The sequence below is a fragment of the Lolium rigidum genome, unplaced genomic scaffold (genome assembly GCF_022539505.1).
Source record: "Lolium rigidum isolate FL_2022 unplaced genomic scaffold, APGP_CSIRO_Lrig_0.1 contig_36919_1, whole genome shotgun sequence".
Taxonomy (NCBI): Eukaryota; Viridiplantae; Streptophyta; class Magnoliopsida; order Poales; family Poaceae; genus Lolium; species Lolium rigidum.
The window spans coordinates 41107-54808 of record NW_025900368.1 but is presented as its reverse complement, the minus strand read 5'-3'; positions in this window follow the sequence as shown (position 1 = coordinate 54808).

Sequence of the window (13702 nt, the reverse complement as noted above, 5' to 3'; positions counted from 1 at the left end):
CCGCCGCCATCGCGAAGCCAAGATCTGGGGGACAGGAGTCTCTGTTCCGGCACGCTGCCGGAGCGGGGAAGTGCCCCCGGAAGGCTTCTCCATCGACACCGCTGCCATCTCCATCGCCATCTTCATCACCGCTGCTGCTCCCATGAGGAGGGAGTAGTTCTCCATCGAGGCTCGGGGCTGTACCGGTAGCTATGTGGTTCATCTCTCTCCTATGTGCTTCAATACAATAATCTCATGAGCTGCCTTACATGATTGAGATTCATATGATGATGCTTGTAATCTAGATGTCGTTATGCTAGTCAAGTGAATTTTACTTATGTGATCTCCGGAGACTCCTTGTCCCACGTGTGTAAAGGTGACAGTGTGTGCACCGTGTGGGTCTCTTAGGCTATATTTCACAGAATACTTATTCACTGTTATGAATGGCATAGTGAAGTGATTATTTATATCTCTTTATGATTGCAATGTGTTTGTATCACAATTTATCTATGTGCTACTCTAGCAATGTTATTAAAGTAGTTTTATTCCTCCTACACGGTGTAATGGTGACAGTGTGTGCATCCGTGTTAGTACTTGGTGTATGCTATGATTATGATCTCTTGTAGATTATGAAGTTAACTATTGCTATGATGGTATTAATGTGATCTATTCCTCCTACATAGTGTGAAGGTGACAGTGTGCATACTATGTTAGTACTTGGTTTAGTCTTATTGATATTTCATGCACTCTAAGGTTATTTAAATATGAACATTGAATTGTGGAGCTTGTTAACTCCGGCATTGAGGGTTCGTGTAATCCTACGCAATGTGTTCATCATCCAACAAGAGTGTAGAGTATGCATTTATCTATTCCGTTATGTGATCAAAGTTGAGAGTGTCCACTAGTGAAAGTCTATTCCCTAGGCCTTGTTCCTAAATATCGCTATCGCTGCTTGTTTACTGTTTTACTGTGTTACTACTGCTACCATATTACCACCATCAACTACACGCCAGCAAGCTATTTTCTGGCACTGTTACTACTGCTCGCATTTATTCATACCACCTGTATTTCACTATCTCTTCGACGAACTAGTGCACCTATTAGGTGTGTTGGGGACACAAGAGACTTCTTGCTTTGTGGTTGCAGGGTTGCATGAGAGGGATATCTTTGACCTCTTCCTCCCTGCGTTCGATAAACCTTGGGTGATCCACTTAAGGGAAACTTGCTGCTGTTCTACAAACCTCTGCTCTTGGAGGCCCAACACTGTCTACAAGAATAGAAGCACCCGTAGACATCACCTAACATGATCAAGATCATCTATCTGTAATACTATATGTTGTGTTTGTCGGGATCCGATGGATAGAGAATACCATGTTATGTTAATTATCAAGTTATTACCTATGTGTTGTTTATGATCTTGCATGCTCTCCGTTATTAGTAGAGGCTCGGCCAAGTTGATGCTAGTAACTCCAAGAGGGAGTATTTATGCTCGATAGTGGGTTCATGTCTCCGTGAATGCTGGGAGTGACAGAAACCCCTAAGGTTATGGATGTCTTGTTGCCACTAGGGATAAAACATTGATGCTATGTCCGAGGATGTAGTTATTGATTACATTACGCACCATACTTAATGCAATTGTCTCGTTGTTAGCAACTTAATACTGGAAGGGGTTCGGATGATAACCTGAAGGTGGACTTTTTAGGCATAGATGCAGTTGGATGGCGGTCTATGTACTTTGTCGTAATGCCCAATAAAATCTCACTGTACTTATCATGACATGTATGTGCATTGTTATGCCCTCTCTATTTGTCAATTGTCCGACTGTAATTTGTTCACCCAACATGCTTTTATCTTATGGGAGAGACACCTCTAGTGAACTGTGGACCCCGGTCCATTCTTTTATACTTGAAATACAAATCTGCTTGCAATACTTGTTCTTTACTTGTTTTCTTGCAAACAATCATCTTCCACACAATACGGTTAACCCTTTGTTACAGCAAGCCGGTGAGATTGACAACCTCACTGTTTCGTTGGGGCAAAGTACTTTGGTTGTGTTGTGCAGGTTCCACGTTGGCGCCGGAATCTCCGGTGTTGCGCCGCACTACATCCCGCCGCCATCAACCTTCAACGTGCTTCTTGACTCCTACTGGTTCGATTAAACCTTGGTTTCTAACTGAGGGAAACTTGCCGCTGTGCGCATCACACCTTCCTCTTGGGGTTCCCAACGGACGTGTCAATTACACGCATCACACCTCCTCCCGCGATTACGGACGAAAATCGACACCAGCTCAGAATAGCAGCAGCACCACACCCACCTCCATATGCTGATCCTAACTCCAATGGCGCGGTCTCGATGATTCAGAAAGCTAGGCCATCTAATAGGGCTCAGAAAGTAATCTCGCGGCAAGTTTTCATGGCAAAGAAGATGCCTCCACCAACGGTAGAATATTTAAATTGGTCGGGGCAAGACATTGGCTTCACAATTGCGGATCACCCGCAGCAAGTTCCTCGACCAGGGCAGTCAGCACTTATCTTACCAGCGGTGATCGCAGGATTCGACGTATCTCGAGTTTTCATAGATGGAGGCAGCAGTCTAAACCTTATGTACGCGGATACACTAAGGAAGATGAACATATCCCTGGCAAATCTAAAACCAACTGACACACGTTTCCATGGAATTACACCAGAGAAGCCGAGTTATCCGTTGGGAAGGATCAATCTCGACGTTCAGTTTGGGACCCGAGAAAACTACAGGATAGCAAGGCTGGAGTTCGAAGTTGTGGATTTCCCGTCGCAATATCACGCTTTGTTGGGACGACCAGCATATGCTAGGTTTATGGCGGTACCACATTACACGTACCTGTTATGGAGGCTACCTGGACCTAAGGGACCAATTACAGTTAAATGAAGTTTCACGTTAGCTGATAAATGCGACAAGGATTTTCATCGACTGTCAGAAACCTTCGGGATGCAAGCGGAATATATGGCGTCAAAGCTCACGACTGATTATGATGTGTTGCCAGATGCAGGAAGGTCACTCAGGGAGCCAACCTTCAGCACTACTAAGGATTCCAAGGAGGTGCAGATTCACCCGACAGACCCAAATAAAACGACGTCCATTGCAACAAATATGGACCTCGCATAGGAAAGCGTGCTCGTCGAGTTCCTCCGTGAGCACTAGAAAATCTTCGCATGGTGTCCAGCTGACATGCCAGGAGTACCCAGGGAACTTGCCGAGCACCACCTAAACTTGGATCCAATAGCGAGACCAATCAAACAACCTTTGCGGCATTTTTCGGAACCAAACCGAAAGCTATGCTGTCAGAGATTGATCAACTCAGAGAAGCTGGTTTTATTAAGGAGATACATACAGAAGCCACGTGGGTAGCTAACCCAGTGCTGGTCCCGAAGAAAAACACGAAAGTCCTTCGCATGTGTGTCGACTTTACGTGTCTCAATAAACACTGTACAAAGGATCACTTTCCCCTCCCAAGGATCGATCAAATCATCGACTCCACGGCAGGATGCGAACGTCTTCCCTTCCTGGACACATATTCTGGTTATAACCAGATCAGATTAAAAGAAGACGATGAAGTAAAGACAGCGGTCATAACACCTTATGGCGTGTTTTGTTACAGAACAATGTCTTTTGGTTTGAAAAACGCGTGAGCAACATATCAGCGGATGATGCAGAAGTGCTTGGCAACACAGATTGGAAAAAACGTACAAGTATACATTGATGATGTCGTCATAACATCAAAAAAGGGGACACCATTGATCGAGGATTTGAAGGAAACTTTCGACAACCTTGACAAGTTCTGCCTTAAGCTGAACCCGACGAAGTGTTCTTTCGGCGTCCCTGCAGGAGAACTTCTCGAGTTCCTAGTATCAGCAAGAGGGATCGAGGCCAATCCAGAGAAAATCCAAGCCATCGTAACGATGCGGAAGCCGACAAAGATGAAAGAAATACAACAGTTAACTGGGCGAGTCGCAGTATTAAGCAGATTCGTCGCCAGGCTAGGAGAAAGGCATTGCCGTTCTACGCTTTGATTAAGCAAGGAGAGAAGTTTCAGTGGAACAAAGAGGCGGACAAAGCTTTCGAGGATCTTAAGCGCACAATCTCGACACCACCAATCTTGGTGGCGCCTAAAGAAAAGGAACCCCTCTTGCTTTACATTGCAGCCACACCTCAGGTGGTCAGCACAGCTCTTGTAGTTGAAAGGGAGGAAGAAGGAAAACTTCATGGAGTACAAAGGCCAGTATATTTCATCAGTGAAGTATTATCGCCTTCAAAACAGCGGTACCCGCAGTACCAGAAGCTAGCATATGGGGTGTTTACAACAGCAAGAAAGTTGCGACACTATTTTTCGGCGCATCCGATAATAGTGGTCAATGAGGCACCTTTATCCAATATATTAAACAATCCAGAAGCTACGGGTCGTGTCTCCCTTTGGGGAATAGAGCTTTCCCCTCGGGACATCACGTATGAAAAAAGAAAAGCAATAAAGTCGCAAATTTTACCAGACTTCATCGCAGAGTGGATGGAGCTGCAAAATACGGGACCCCCAGATCTATCGAGAACCTGGACTATGAACTTCGACGGGTCCAAGAGATTAGAGGGAGCTGGAGCAGGCGTGATACTGATATCACCTGAAGGCGACAAATTAAAGTTTGTTTTACGGATGACGTTTCCAAACGCGTCTAACAATGAGGCAGAGTACGAAGCTCTCATACATGGGATGAAGATGGCGAAAGCTTGTGGTGCAACCCGACTAAAAATCTTTGGCGACTCACAATTAGTGGCTCAGCAGGTCATGAATCAGTGCGATGCAGTCAACGAAAGTATGATAGCATACAAGGAAATGTACAACGAGCTGGAGAAACTGTTTGATGGATGCGAGGTAAATCACATCAGCATGCTAAGTAATGACGAAGCCGATGTTCTTACAAACATTGGGTCACAATGTCTCGCGATTCCACCAGGCGTGTTTTGGGAGGAGATAACAGAGAGATCTACAAAGCCGAAAAACCCAAACAAGAAGGAGAAGGACGAGAAACCATTGGGGGCTACGAAAGAAGCACTAGAAGAAGAGGAACAAGATGTAGTAATGATGGTGCAAATTCCATGGATGCAGGCGTACATATCATACATCCTAAGGAAAACAATACCCGACGATCCAGTTGAAGCAAGGCGACTTATTAGACGTTCCAAAGCTTTCACCGTGGTCAAAGGGGAGTTGTACAAGCGAAGTATTTCGGGTGTGTTACAAAGGTGCGTCACACCCGAAGAAGGAAGGATAATTCTGAAGGACGTACACGAAGGAATATGTGGTCATCATGCAAGCAGTCGAGCTATCACGGCCAAGGTTTTTAGAGCAGGATTTTACTGGTTGACAGCAATCGAGGACGCAAAGGAAATAGTACGAACTTGCGACGCGTGCCAGAGATTTGCCACCAAACCTCACTCTCTGGCAGCAGAGCTGATGCCAATGCCGCTGTCTTGGCCCTTTGCTCAATGGGGTCTCGATATGGTGGGAAAACTACACAAAGCCTTGCCAGGAGGATACGAGTATATGCTCGTCGCTGTCGACAAATTCACCAAGTGGATAGAAGCAAAGCCGATAAATTCACCAGATGGAGCGTCGGCAATCAAGTTTGTGAAAAGCAATGTCTTTCGGTTTGGAGTACCTCATAGCATCGTCACGGACAATGGCAGTAATTTCACATCCAGGGAATTCAAGGCATACTGTGCAGAGGTGGGCATCAAATTACACTTCGCGTCAGTTGCGCACCCGCAGACCAACGGTCAAGTCGAGAAAGCCAATGGTATCATCTGCAATGGTATCAAGAAGCGTTTGTTAGGACCATTGGAAAAAGCTCGACATACCTGGCCAGAGGAATTGCCAAGTGTGTTATGGAGCATCCGAACAACACCAAATACAGCGACACAGGAGACTCCGTTTTTTCTAGTCCATGGAGCAGAGGCAGTACTACCGATAGAAATAGAGCATGACTCTCCGAGAGTCACGGAATACAATGAAGAAGCTTCCAGAAGAGCATTGGAAGACGATGTCGACGCACTCGACGAAGCTCGAGACGAAGTATTATCACGGGTCGCTAAGTACCAGCAAGATCTGAAAAACTACCACAGTCGACGTTTGCGACCAAGATCTTTTCAGGTTGGAGATTTAGTTCTGCGGCTCAATCAAAAAAAGCCATGAAAAACTCGAGTCGCCGTGGCTTGGACCTTACATCGTCACAGAAGTAATCGAGGGAGGAGCGTACAGGATAAAGGACAAGAAGTCAGGAGCTGTCGATCCAAATCCTTGGAACGTGGCACACCTCAGGCATTTCTACGCCTAGAGTCGAAATATAGTCCTCCTTGTAAAACTACAATGTACTGAAACGCCCACGAGTTTTCAGACGCACTCTTTTCCTTTTTCAGGGCACCGAGTGGGGCTGGAAAAGGTTTTTAATGAGGCGGACTCGCGGTGCTGCAATATAATAAAGATAGTGGGGATATACATCTTTTCCTTCGACATGCTCGGGGGCCTGCGCCCAGAAGTCACAATATATATATACAATGCCGACGAAGTACAACATGCAAAAAATATTTCGTCTTGGTGCAAAGCACCTCGCCAAATAAAATGACGGTACAAAATAGTGATCAACAAAAAAGCTCGGGGGCTAATACCCGCAAAAATAGTACACTCAATATAATTTACCTTGCCTTGGTTCAACCTCGCATACACAATAGAGAAAACCGCCACCGAAAACGCTCGGGGGCTTGATGAGGAAAAATAAAAATATTTCGTGACTTTACAATATAGATTATGTTTACAACATACAATATGCAACTCATGAGAAAAGTCGACAAGTTAAAAAAAAGAGACTCTCAATTGCTGCCTAGTATATCATCTATGGTCATCCGTTCATTATTTGCAGTACGAGTACTATGTTCAGCATAGCTGCCCTTCACGAAGAACTCAGCGTCCATCCGAAGAAGTTCATCCATCATATCTTCTGCTACAGGGGTCACAATGTCATCAATTTTGCCAACGTTCCTCTTCCTTTTCGCCATCTTGGCTAGGCACTTGGAGACGATTCTACTCATGTCTAACTTTGGATAGCAGATTTGTATCATCATCATAGCAAATCTGGCGCCGGCAGATAGTTGGGCCCGCACAAACCCATGGATTCGAGGTGCATCCCGAAATTTATCCATCAATTCAGGAAGAGTTTCTGGCATCTTATTGCGCGGGAACATGGTGCCGTAAACTAAGGATAATGTCCTTGTACATAAGTCGAGGAAATCACGGACCTGACCCGCACGATCTTGAAACCTGACGATTTGGCGGGTTGATACGTCTCCGACGTATCGATAATTTCTTATGTTCCATGCCACATTATTGATGATATATACATGTTTTATACACATTATATGTCGTATTTATGCATTTTCCGGCACTAACCTATTAACAAGATGCCGAAGAGCCGCTTGTTGTTTTCTCGCTGTTTTTGGTTTCAGAAATCCTAGTAAAGAAATATTCTCGGAATTGGACGAAATCAACGCCCAGGGGCCTATTTTTCCACGAAGCTTCCAGAAGTCCGAAGGAGAGACGAAGTGGGGCCACGAGGCGGCCACACACTAGGGCGGCGCAGCCTGGGCCTGGGCCGCGCCGGCCTGTTGTGTGGGGCCCTCGTGTGGCCCCCTGACCTGCCCTTCCGCCTACATATAGTCTTCGTCGCGAAACCCCCAGTACCGAGAGCCACGATACGGAAAACCTTACTGAGACGCCGCCGCCGCCAATCCCATCTCGGGGGATTCTCGGAGATCACCTCCGGCACCCCGCCGGAGAGGGGAATCATCTCCCGGAGGACTCTTCACCGCCATGGTCGCCTCCGGAGTGATGAGTGAGTAGTTCACCCCTGGACTATGGGTCCATAGCAGTAGCTAGATGGTTGTCTTCTCCTCATGTGCTTCATTGTCGGATCTTGTGAGCTGCCTAACATGATCAAGATCATCTATCCGTAATTCTATATGTTGTGTTTGTCGGGATCCGATGGATAGAGAATACTATGTTATGTTGATTATCAATCTATTACCTATGTGTTGTTTATGATCTTGCATGCTCTCCGTTATTAGTAGAGGCTCGGCCAAGTTTTTACTCTTAACTCCAAGAGGGAGTATTTATGCTCGATAGTGGGTTCATGCCTCCATTAAATGCTGGGACGAGTGACAGAAAGTTCTAAGGTTGTGGATGTGCTGTTGCCACTAGGGATAAAACATTGATGCTATGTCCGAAGATGTAGTTATTGATTACATTACGCACCATACTTAATGCAATTGTCCGTTGTTTTGCAACTTAATACCGGAAGGGGTTCGGATGATAACCTCGAAGGTGGACTTTTTAGGCATAGATGCATGCTGGATAGCGGTCTATGTACTTTGTCGTAATGCCCAATTAAATCTCACAATATTCATCATGTCATGTATGTGCATTGTTATGCCCTCTCTATTTGTCAATTGCCCGACTGTAATTTGTTCACCAACATGCTATCTTATGGGAGAGACACCTCTAGTGAACTGTGGACCCCGGTCCATTCTTTTATACTGAAATACAAATCTGCTGCTATTGTTCTTTACTGGTCTTGCAAACAATCATCATCCACACTATACATCTAATCCTTTGTTACAGCAAGCCGGTGAGATTGACAACCTCACTGTTTCGTTGGGGCAAAGTACTTTGGTTGTGTTGTGCAGGTTCCACGTTGGCGCCGGAATCTCCGGTGTTGCGCCGCACTACATCCCGCCGCCATCAACCTTCAACGTGCTTCTTGGCTCCTCCTGGTTCGATAAACCTTGGTTTCTTTCTGAGGGAAAACTTGCTACTCGTGCGCATCATACCTTCCTCTTGGGGTTCCCAACGGACGTGTGCTTGTACACGCCATCAAGCATATTTTCTGGCGCCGTTGCCGGGGAGATCAAGACACGCTGCAAGGGGAGTCTCCACAATCCAATCTCTCTACTTTGTTTTTGTCTTGCTTTATTTTATTTACTACTTTGTTTGCTGCATTATATCAAAACACAAAAAAATTAGTTGCTAGCTTTACTTTATTTACTGTCTTGCACTCTATATCAAAAACACAAAAAAATTAGTTTACTTGCATTTACTTTATCTAGTTTACTTTATTTACTACTGTTAAAATGGCCACTCCTGAAAATACTAAGTTGTGTGACTTCACAACCACAAATAATAATGATTTCTTATGCACACCTATTGCTCCACCTGCTACTACAGCAGAATTCTTTGAAATTAAACCGCTTTACTGAATCTTGTTATGAGAGAGCAATTTTCCGGGTGTTAGTTCGATGATGCTCGCTGCCCATCTCAATAATTTTGTTGAATTGTGTGAAATGCAAAAGTATAAAGATGTAGATGGTGACATTATAAAATTAAAATTGTTTCCTTTCTCATTAAGAGGAAGAGCTAAAGATTGGTTGCTATCTCTGCCTAAGAATAGTATTGATTCATGGACTAAATGCAAGGATGCTTTTATTGGTAAATATTATCCCCCTGCTAAAATTATATCTTTGAGAAGTAGCATAATGAATTTTAAACAATTGGATAATGAGCATGTTGTACAAGCTTGGGAAAGAATGAAATCTTTGGTTAAAAATTGCCCAACCCATGGACTGACTACTTGGATGATCATTGATACGTCTCCGACGTATCGATAATTTCTTATGTTCCATGCCACATTATTGATGATATCTACATGTTTTATGCACACTTTATGTCATATTCGTGCATTTTCTGGAACTAACCTATTGACGAGATGCCGAAAGGCTAGTTGCTGTTTTCTGCTGTTTTTGGTTTCAGAAATCCTAGTAATGAAATATTCTCGGATTTGGACGAAATCAACGCCCAAGTTCCTATTTTGCCCGGAAGCATCCAGAACACCCGAGAGTCGCCAGAGGGTGGCCACACAGGCCCCAGATGATAGGCCGGAGCGGCCCAGGCCCTGGCCGCGCCGCCTTATGGTGTCGTCGCCCTGTTGACCCTCCGACTCCGCCTCTTCGCCTATATAAAGGTCCCAGACCTAAAACCTCGATACGGAAAAGCCACGGTACGAGAAACCTTCCAGATCCGCCGCCATCGCGAAGCCAAGATCTGGGGACGAGGAGTCTCCGTTCCGGCACGCCGCCGGGACGGGGAAGTGCCCCTGGAAGGCTTCCCCATCGACACCACCGCCATCTTCATCAACGCTGTTGTCTCCCATGAGGAGGGAGTAGTTCTCCATCAAGGCTCGGGGCTGTACCGGTAGCTATGTGGTTAATCTCTCTCCTATGTACTTCAATACAATGATCTCATGAGCTGCTTTACATGATTGAGATCCATATGATGAGCTTTGTATCGCTACTAGTTGTGTGCTACTCATGTGATGTTATTAAAGTAGTCTATTCCTCCTGCATGGTGTAAAGGTGACTAGTGTGTGCACCGTGTGGTTCTTGTCGTAGGCTATGATCATGATCTCTTGTAGATTGTGGAGTTAATTATCATTATGATAGTATTGATGTGATCTATTCCTCCTTCATAGTGTAATGTGGACGAGTGTGTGCACTATGTTAGTTCTTGGTTTATTTTGCAATGATCTATTATGCTCTAAGGTTATTTAAATATGAACATTGAATTGTGGAGCTTGTTAACTCCGGCATTGAGGGTTCGTGTAATCCTACGCAATGTGTTCATCATCCAACAAAAGAGTGTATGTAGCACATATGAGAAAGAGTTATTTATTATGCGATCAATGTTGAGAGTGTCCACTAGTGAAAGTGTAATCCCTAGGCCTTGTTCCTAAATAATGCTATCGCTGCTTGTTTACTGTTTTACTGCGTTACTACTGCTGCGTTACTACTGCTTGTTTACTGTCCTGGGCAAAGCACTTTTCTGGTGCTGTTGCCACTGCTCATACTTATTTATACCACCTGTATTTCACTATCTCTTCGCCGAACTAGTGCACCTATTAAGTGTGTTTGGGACACAAGAGACTTCTTGCTTTGTGGTTGCAGGGTTGCATGAGAGGGATATCTTTGACCTCTTCCTCCCCGAGTTCGATAAACCTTGGGTGATCCACTTAAGGGAAACTTGCTCGCTGTTCTACAAACCTCTCGCTCTTGGAGGCCCAACACTCGTCTACAAGAATAGAAGCACCCGTAGACATCAAGCTATTTTCTGGCGCCGTTGTCGGGGAGGAAAGGTAAAAGGTACTCACACTCCGGATCTCGGCTACTAAGCTATTTTCGCCGTTGTGTGTGTGCTCGAAGCTATTTCCTTTAGATCCTGCAATTGCATCTTTTTGTTTCTTGTTTACACTAGTTTGGCATAATGGACAACAATGAGCTTCTTATTCTATTTCCTGATTTAAGACATGGATGGTTTGATGCGAAAATTAAAAAACCTATGGAACATATTAGTATGAACGCTTTGAACACCATTGTTGATAATGATATAGAAAGTTCTAAGCTTGGGGAAGCTGGTTTTCATGATCTTTTTAGTCCCCCAAGCATTGAGGAGAAAATTTTCTTTGATGATACTTTGCCTCCTATTTATGATGATTATAATGATAGTGGTCTTTTGGTGCCACCTACTATGGAGAGTAAATTTTGTTGTGATTATACTATGCCTCCTACACTTGATGAGAATAATAATGATAGCTACTTTGTTGAATTTGCTCCCACTACAACTAATAAAATTAATTATGCCTATGTGGAGAGTAATAATTTTATGCATGAGACTCATGATAAGAATGCTTTATGTGATAGTTATATTGTTGAGTTTGCTCATGATGCTACTGAAAGTTATTATGAGAGAGGAAAATATGGTTGTGGAAATTTTCATGTTACTAAAATGCCTCTCTATGTGCTAAATTTTTTGAAGCTACACTTGTTTTATCTTCCTATGCTTGTTACTTTGCTCTTCATGAACTTGTTTATTTACAAAACTCCTATGCATAGGAAGCATGTTAGACTTAAATTTGTTTTGAATTTGCCTCTTGATGCTCTCTTTTGCTTCAACTACTATCTCTTGCGAGTGCATCATTAAAATTGCTGAGCCCATCTTAACGGCTATAAAGAAAGAACTTCTTGGGAGATAATCCATGTGTTATTTTGCTACAGTACTTTGTTTTATATTTGTGTCTTGGAAGTTGTTTACTACTGTAGCAACCTCTCCTTATCTTATTTTATTGCATTGTTGTGCCAAGTAAAGTCTTTGATAGAAAGGTTGATACTAGATTTGGATTACTGCGCGGTTTCAGATTTCTTTGCTGTCACGAATTTCGACCTGCCTCCCTGTAGGTAGCTCAGAAAATTAAGCCAATTTACGTGCGTGATCCTCAGATATGTACGCAACTTTCATTCAATTTGGGCATTTTCATTTGAGCAAGTCTGGTGCCTCAATAAAATCCATCTTTACGGACTGTTCTGTTTTGACAGATTCTGCCTTTTATTTCGCATTGCCTCTTTTGCTATGTTGGATGAATTTCTTTGATCCATTAATGTCCAGTAGCTTTGGGCAATATCCAGAAGTGTTAAGAATGATTGTGTCACCTCTTAACATGTTAATTTTTATTGTGCACTAACCCTCTAATGAGTTGTTTCGAGTTTGGTGTGGAGGAAGTTTTCAAGGGTCAAGAGAGGAGGATGATATACTATGATCAAGAAGAGTGAAAAGTATAAGCTTGGGGATGCCCCCGGTGGTTCACCCCTGCATATTTCAAGAAGACTCAAGCATCTAAGCTTGGGGATGCCCAAGGCATCCCCTTCTTCATCGACAAATTATCAGGTTCCTTCTCTTGAAACTATATTTTTATTCGGCCACATCTTATGTACTTTACTTGGAGCGTCTGTGTGCTTTCGTTTTTGTTTTTGTTTGAATAAATGCTTGTGTGGGAGAGAGACATGCTCTGCTGGTTCATATGAACACATGTGTTCTTAGCTTTTAATGTTCATGGCGAAGGTCGAATCTTCTTCGTTAAATTGTTATATGGTTGGAATCGAAAAATGCTACATGTAGTAACTGGTATAATGTCTTGGATAATGTGATACTTGGCAATTGTTGTGCTCATGTTTAAGCTCTTGCATCATATACTTTGCACCTATTAATGAAGAAATACATAGAGCTTGCTAAAATTTGGTTTGCATATTTGGTCTCTCTAAAGTCTAGATAATATCTAGTATTGAGTTTTGAACAATAAGGAAGACGGTGTAGAGTCTTATAATGTTTACAATATGTCTTTTATGTGAGTTTTGCTGCACCCGTTCATCCTTGTGTTTGTTTCAAATAACCTTGCTAGCCTAAACCTTGTATCGAGAGGGAATACTTCTCATGCATCCAAAATCCTTGAGCCAACCACTATGCCATTTGTGTCCACCATACCTACCTACTACATGGTATTTCTCCGCCATTCCAAAGTAAATTGCTTGAAGTGCTACCTTTAAATTTCTATCCTCTACCTTTACAATATATAGCTCATGGGACAAATAGCTTAAAAACTATTGTGGTATTGAATATGTACTTATGCATTTTATTTCTTATAAGTTGCTTGTTGTGCGATAACCATGTTCCTGGGGACGCCATCAACTACTCTTTGTTGAAAATCATGTGAGTTGCTATGCATGTCCGTCTTGTCTGAAGTAAGAGAGATCTACCACGTTAAT